Source organism: Zingiber officinale, chromosome 7B (genome assembly GCF_018446385.1).
Source record: "Zingiber officinale cultivar Zhangliang chromosome 7B, Zo_v1.1, whole genome shotgun sequence".
In the NCBI taxonomy this organism is placed as follows: domain Eukaryota; kingdom Viridiplantae; phylum Streptophyta; class Magnoliopsida; order Zingiberales; family Zingiberaceae; genus Zingiber; species Zingiber officinale.
The window spans coordinates 15,756,163-15,764,272 of NC_055999.1; the positions used below are offsets into that span (position 1 = coordinate 15,756,163).

At 36.0% G+C, this 8,110-nt stretch overlaps 2 long non-coding RNA genes across 4 annotated transcripts; one reads left to right on the top strand and one right to left on the bottom strand.

Annotated features, from left to right (window-relative positions):
• Nucleotides 1-1,110: 1,110 nt before the first annotated feature.
• On the bottom strand, nucleotides 1,111-3,341 carry LOC122003598. The gene is made up of 3 exons (XR_006118002.1): nucleotides 2,934-3,341; nucleotides 2,353-2,413; nucleotides 1,111-1,243 (listed from the first exon to the last, which is right to left on the bottom strand). It is a non-coding gene; the product is annotated as an uncharacterized LOC122003598 (long non-coding RNA).
• Nucleotides 3,342-4,694: 1,353 nt separating this feature from the next.
• On the top strand, nucleotides 4,695-7,583 carry LOC122005401. Of its 3 annotated transcripts, none has more exons than XR_006118392.1 (4): nucleotides 4,695-5,890; nucleotides 5,962-5,998; nucleotides 6,797-6,962; nucleotides 7,170-7,583. It is a non-coding gene; the product is annotated as an uncharacterized LOC122005401 (long non-coding RNA). The 3 variants fall into 3 exon arrangements; XR_006118391.1 differs by having other exon boundaries at nucleotides 7,181-7,583; XR_006118390.1 differs by having other exon boundaries at nucleotides 7,249-7,583.
• The last annotated feature ends 527 nt before the right edge of the window (nucleotides 7,584-8,110 follow it).

Here is an 8,110-nt window from a genome sequence, read left to right on the forward strand (position 1 = left end):
TTCGAGTTGTTTGGTTTATTTGTTCACTGCTTGTATTTATGGTGTTCTTTTCGTATCGAATGTGGAGTGTTGGTTTTATTTTGGTTAGTTTAATATGTTCACATGTACATACATACATATACACATCAGTTTTTATGAGTTGGTGATTTTATAGTGTATTGGTATTTCAAAAGTTAGCACATTTTTATTTTAAAATGATGTTTACTTGCTTGATCTTAGTTCGATATGATATTTCTCATATTATCACTAGGGGATATCATCTAGTTTGGTGGACAAATATACCCTCGGGCCATGACAGGAGAGGAAGTAGAATTGAGAGATAAGAGAAGATGACAATGAATAATTATGGTTCGATAATGTGTCGACTCCATAAAGGACCAAAAACTCTCTATTTCAATTAGATTTAGTGTTACAATGATCCTATATATACAGCCCAAACCATACATGATATTTTGAACTAAAAATTCCAAGTAAATCTAAAATTTAGTTCAAATCATCTCCTCTAGCGTAGGGCACGCTTGTGCTTGCACCTCTAGCATGGGGTATGTCCATGCCTGGGCACGTTAACTTTCCTAGAATGGGGCACGACCATGTCATTCCCTTGGGCACTCTTGTGCCATGGACGTGCCCATTCCCTCATATCTGAACATGGCCAGGTTGTATCTAGTGGTATGGCTAGGCCATATCCGATAGTATAGCCAGGATGTATCTAGTGGTATGGTTGTGTCGGCAGTGGTTGGCACGACCGTGCTTGTGTCGAGAGTAGTTGGCACGGCTATGCCCATGTCCATAGTTGCCACACCTTGAAGGTATGTTGGATGTGACCATGGCCATAGTTGTCATGCCCTGAAGGTATGTTTGCCCGACAATCAGACAACATTCCCCATTCCCCCCTTTTGACAACATATGAAACCTTGATGCATTGCCTCAAGGCTATATAAGTATAAATACTATACCCCATACAGCTAAAAACAAATACAATGGAAGACATAAAATAACAAACTACACAATAGAGGGATTTACACAATCCACTCATAACATGAAAATAAAGGTGACTACGTACCAGCATGACTTAACACAACAACTATCACAACTGAATAAAAGTACACCATAAGACTAAAATTCATTAATAAAACCAAGTACAAATACAATACAACAAAATATAACGTGGAAAACATGATCTCGAGTGTGATGTGGGACTAGCAACCAGGACCTCTGAGCGACACGACACTTCATCTTCTTGCTAATATGGAAGTCAAAGAAAACAAGGGGTAGTGAGTACAATGACTCAATAGGTAGTTAGAAAGATAGTGCATGATAGTAAGTATAAGGAGATCAAAAGAATGTAGTCTCAGGTAAAAAAAAACTTATTATAAAAGTAAGAGAGTCAATATAAGCAACCACTAATAAAGTATAAATAACTACATATCCATCTACTAACCTACTCAACTAGGTAAGAATAATAAATTAGGAGTACATGTAGATCATGCATAAATAAATACATGGTCGATATATAACAAGTCTTGACTAACGCAACAACATGCTATTACGGATGGGTCTCATGGGAGGTCAAGGTATATAAACAGTCACTGTCCATGGGAGAATGCTCTACTAAGGATAGTCCCATAGGCAAATAAGATGAGATAGCTACCTAGCTTCTTAACCACTGACTGTGGGAGAATGCTCTACCACAGATGGTCTCGTGGGTAGTCAAGGTATGTAAATAGTCACTGTCTGTAGGAGAACGCCCTACCACAAATGGTCACATTGGCAGACAGGATACATAAGTGGCTACTATCTGTAGGAGAACACTCTACCATGGATGGTCCCATGGGCGGACATGATATATACATATACTAAGCCATAATAACAAAATAAGCAATAACAATCTATCCAAGGATAATGCTTTTCATGATACCCTATGGTCTAATCTCACTAGCGTATAGACATGAACCTATATAACAACTAAAGGTCTAGTAGAATACTTGATATCCTACACTATGATATAATCTTACTAATGTATAGGTATGAGCCTATATAACAAGCAAAGGTCTAGTAGGATACTCAATATCTTATCATATGGTATAATCTTACAAATGTATAGGCATAAGCCTAAAGAACAAGCAAGGGTCTAGTGATATCATGCATACCTAAATAATATATGTATGAAAACAAAGGAGACTGCATATATATCAAAATAGATCAAACTATAAACTCAAGCAATAAAAGGTCAAGCTTAAGAAGTAACATGGAATAGATATTAAGGTAAAATAACTACTACTCAATTAATGAAAATAATAGAATCATGCACTAAGGTCAAAGATCTAAAGAAAACAAGTAAGAACTACCCACCTCAAATGTAGAACAATTCCTAGTAGTCTTCCAATCTGAGGCTCTATCTCGAGCCCGAACCCTGAAGATAAACAAATACAGAGGCTAACTAAGTACCAAGCTAAGGATAATAACAGACTCCATACAACTAATTTATTTCTACATTCTTTTGTATTAGCCATATCAATATCCTAATTGCTTGTTATTAGGTCCATGGTTGCATTAATCCAGCTACCCAATTATCATTTTATAAATGTAATGAATCCACAATTAACTCAATTAAATTGCAATCTTATTAACTAATCAAATCCATTAGTAATAGGGTTTAACTAACCTTACCCTACTGTTAGCCAATGTCGTTACATTGAATGAGGGTTAACTCACCAAACTCACCGATAATAGAGAGTTACTCAACCCAAAGGCAACAATAAGATTTGTCATACATCTAATGGGATTAACCTACAATAATTAATTGAAGGGACTTAATCCATCCACCCCACCATTAATAGAAATCTCCCAAATCAACAACCAACCTCAAATTCTAGACTCTACTCAGTAACAAGATTAATTTGAATGAAAGTAAGGTAAGGCAGAATTGTCACCCTTGGTTTCTTCTTCTTTGGCAGTGGCTCCCAACGGCCTACAGAGGCAGCAACAATAGGGATTACTGCTCAAGGTCTATGGGCTTGAGATGGTTGTAGATTGACGCTCTAGTCATGTCCTAGGTCTCGGTCTTAGGCGATGATCCACAATAGCCAACAGTGCCCCCCCTATTCGACCCAGCAACCACTAGCAGTGGCAGCAAGGCAACGTCGGGCAGAGGTGGTGCGGCACAAGTAAAAATCACAAAGTAAAATTAAAGCTCCCACAACAGTCGGTGGCATCTGCGTTGCCGATCTAGCCCCACATAAAAGGAGGGCGAAGGCTTGTCAGGACGGTGGCATCAGCAATCGAGGAGTCATGAGGCAGGGCAGTGAGGGCAGAGAGTCATGAGGGTGACTAGTAAAGGCAGAGTCACAAGAATAGGGTTAAGTAAATAAATATATATTTCAGAAATTAAATATTTTCTTGTTTAAATAGAGTTACTAAAATAGGCTTTCCTTCTATTTTGTTTATCCCCATAACATATACAAAGACTTCTATAAAATCTAAAAAAATTTCAGTAAATCCTATAAATTTATATAAATCTGTTTCTCTCTTAATTTCACACCAATATAAATTTATTTTCCTAAAAACTTTAATTATGTATTTTAATCATTAAAAATCTACATATATATTTTTGGTATGTTACAATAGTGGTTAGCATGACCATGCCAGTGTCGACCAAATATAAGTCATCTTCAACATTCACCTTAAATGTTTTCTACAAACTACAAAACCAACATTACACTTAAAATTTATTACTAAACCCAAATCCCTAAACCCTAATCAAATTGGAAAAAAATCTTAAAATAGATTGAACAAAAATCAAAAGGGCACCTATCATTTACGTTTTCATTAGATAGGAGTCAAATGAATGCCCCTTTAAAAAAAATGAGCGTCCCTTATCCCGAAACTACTTGATAATCATCATTTTGTCATGATATTTCGATTCATGGAGGCAACTATTTGATCTTCTCATGTTTATATCACATTTCATGAGTTGTATTTATTTTTAGACTTTATTACAAATTCTCTTATATTTATGATATTTAATGCTAATATTTGAATGTTATCTTTGTAGGCATCAAAGGATCAAGTACTCAAGTTAGAGTGGACCAAATTTGGACTTAGATCTGGGTTTAAATGATGAGATCAAACTTTCAACCAATCTGGACCATCCATCTATGATATGAGGTGATTTGAGCCATCTATCGTAATCTAATCCATCCAAGCTTAAGGAAGAGTAGATCATTACCATAAATCAAAATCTAAAGCTTTTGATCTAGAACTGAATTGATTCAACCATTGATCCAGATCTAAAGCAATCTCGATCGTTCATTTAGATTGGGATGAGATTTAAAAGGAAACGAGAAGCTACAGTGCAGTGTCGCAATTTTTGACGAAGGAAACGAGAAGCTACAGTACAGTGCGTGCAAGAGAAAGGACCTTCTTCTTCCTCCGATCGCCGACCACATCCACGATCACCAAGAGCTTCGACACATCCACGATCACCAAGCACTACAAGAAAATTGAGATTTCACAACACTTAAAAGATAACGTGTTTTTTAAAAGCATTGTCTTTTTTTTTTTACAACGCTTTTAGTGAAAAGCATTGTCTATTAGTGATTTTTTTTGTTCAAAGAGTGAAAAGCGTTGTCTATTGATGTTTTTTTTATCAAAGACAACGCTTTTAAATCTAGAAAGATTTGGACCATTGGATGCCACACTATAGAAGAGAGAAGCCTAGGGCTCTCTCTAAAAACAACTTCTCTTCAAGACATCGTCTCCTCTCTCATGCCTCACACCAAACGCCGCCACCCCTCTCATGTTGAACGCTAAACTCAATCCGCTGGTCGATGTCCATTGTCCTCCATCTTCACTGCCAGCCTACCCTCAATCCACTTCAGCTGCAGCTTCCTGATGTCCACTGCATTGATCCTCACTGCACCGGCGTCCGTGTCATAGAATCGTTGCAGTAGCACAATGGTCGTCGACTTCCCGCTCCCGCTGGTGCCCACCAGCACCACCGTTTGCCCCATTGGGACTCGGAGGCTGAAGTTCCTCAGCATAGGCACCTCCCGCCGTGAAGGGTACGCGAACTAGACCGATTCAAACGCCACCTCGCCGCACATCTCCTCCATTTTCAACTCTTTGGGATCCTCTGCATCGATTCGTTGATGCCTGTTGATCCTCTCGAGTATCCTCTTCGTCGCCACCGACGCCTCCACGAAGTGCTTCACCTCCGCTAGTGCCATGCCAAGAGATCTACATACACCGATCCATGGGTTTCATTTCATAACCAGAAACAAACACAAAGGATGAAGAACCAGAAAAGCTTAAACTCGCTTACAATCTTCCCAAAACAAAGGAAATTCCGGCGGCATAAATCCTTCTGCCTTTCACAGTGGTACATCACCAGATGACTATTGTACCAGGCGAGGAACTCCCAGATGGTGAAGGACAACCTAGTGCTTCCCACCTCGAGTCCCTTGGCAATCCCCTGCTTGATCCCCAATCTCACCCTAAGATGGCGGAATACCTCTCCGCATTGCTCTTCTCAGCCGTGAAGGATTAGATGGTCTTGATCGAACTCATCGCTTGCTTGACAACGGTGTTGGCTTTATCGATACCAAAGTACATGTACTTTGGTATCTGATCATACATGAATGAATTGTCTTTTTAATCTTAAATTTAGTTTCATCAAAATAATAGGCCAGTTTTAGTGGTTAGAGACAATGAAGTTTTCTGTTTTGAGATTAGTTCTTGAAACTAATTCATAGTTGTATTTAATGCTTAGTTGTACAAAATTGTAAGCAATAGAACTAATTCTTTTTTCAGGCCAAAACAACAAAGAAGATTGTGTTGACACTTCAATGCCAGAGCTACGAGCATTATTCACAACATCCCATAAAACTTTGTACTAATATTCTACCTCCCTGTCCTTTGTAATTTTTCCACTTGTAGCTAATATCTATATTGTTCTCTCAGAGATGCAAACACTTTGAGATTGGAGGAGACAAAAAGGGTAAGGGAACTTCTCTCTTCTCGTTTGTTTTTTCTCAAATTCTAGGTGATGTTATGTTCTTATTTTCATTGGATATGATAGTAGTATGATGATATGAGAACTTGATTTATTTTATTTATCTGCATTTCTATGATGTTATTTTGGTGTCATTAGAACCTTACTCTGATTTACTCATTTATTTCAAAACCTGGTGATTTGGCTATAAGCATCATGATTTATTTCACCTTTTGCATTTCTTTCTTATTTCTCAATACATATATGAAGTTTATAGCTTGTTCTTTGTATTCTAACTTTTAAAAAGAATTTATTATGATATTTTCTACAGAGGCACTCCAAGCTAGAATCCATCTAGTGTACTTTTCATGAGCATTGGAAATTTGATAAATCTAGAAATTGTGTATGTTTTGATTATGGCTACAATAGTTCAAATACATGCAAAATTCATTTTTTTCAATCTTACTGATGTTCTATTTGAAATTTTTTATTGAGAATTAAAATTCAAGTGATTGATCCTAAATAGTTGAGCCTGGTATACATTTGGAAATAAAAGAAGTTGCAAAAGTAAAGTTGAACCAAACATTAAGATTTATTTTATATCCAATTTAGACTGCTAAGAATCCAGTCTGCTCAAATTTTTTTTATCTTGAATCTGTTAGCTCTTTTATTTGTCTAGAAGTTGTGTAAGCATACTAAATTAGTTTATATTTTGAATCTGGTTTATTCTCTTATTGCATATTTCATGTCTATTATTTGATACTTGAATTTTCTTTGTTCATATATTGTTTTCTTTTCCTACAGAATGGATTTGCATCATTGCTGGAGTTAGTTTTGGGTGACAGAACTTTGACTGAGTCTGAATCTCAACATTGTGAATCTATAAACACCTACATAGAATAGATACTAGTTATCCCAGTCAGACCTTGCCATGTGGACTACAAAAATAATCTTACATGTCATCAGCAAGGTATTTACTTTCCCTATGTTTGCCTTTATATTTAGTTGGTAGTTTTATTCCAGTTGACTTTGTTCTAATGCATCAATTTCTTGACTTTTTTGGAATAAGGTTTTGACTTCTTGGATGATAGAAGTTGAGATTATGGAAATTCACATGTCGTTTGCTTATTCCTGTTGCCTTTCATTAAATATTAGATTATGAAAATTTCACATGCAGTGTCTTTTCAGATATTTTGAATGGTGAATGGAGGTATTTAGAAACTCCAACAAAATAACTCGGGTATGAATGATTATAGGAGCAGCAATTACATGCTATGTGGCACTGCATCCAAACCTCAAGGTTGTGACTGGAAAGTACTTCGACAAAGAACTATTAAGAAGACTTTGGGATATAAACAAGAAGATGGTTAAAGCTAATGAGTAAAGAACATTCAAGTCAAGAGGATAAGTAGCATCTATCAAGATCCTTTAAGTTCATACAATAAGATGTAGTCGATAGGAGTAGTTTTGAGTATCTCCTAATTAAAATTTCTTTGTATGCAAGTAATTATGTTTGTTATAGAAGTGTAAGAATGATAATTTGTATATTTATCTTAGTTATTTATTTAATAATATGTTGTCGATTGAAATAGATTTATTTTCATTTATCTTTTATTTGTCTTTGGTATTAAAAGACAATAGTTTAAAACTTCTTATCTTTTGCTAAAAATAATACTTTTTTATACATTGTGAAACAGTTATCTTTGCTAAAAAAGACAACGGTTTTTATGCGTTGTCTTTAAAAAAGACAACGCTTTTTTATACGTTGTCTTTAAAAAAGACAACACTTTTTATGTGTTATCTTTAACAAAGACAAATCTTTTTATGCGTTGTCTTTGTAAAAAATTACAACGCTTTTAAAGTGTTGCAAAAGTGTTGTCTTTACTACAAACAACAACACTTTTAAAGTGTTGTCTTTGAGCAACCTTTTAATAACAGTGCTGTTAATAATGCTTTTTTAGCCACATAGACAACACTTTTAAAACGTTGTCTATTAGCTTTTTTCTTGTAGTGAAGAGCTCTGACGATCTTCAACTTTCCACTGCTAATTGAATGCTACCATTCCATCTTCTTCATCCAAATTCGGAGAAGAAGTTCTCATCATTCCCAATTGCGTTT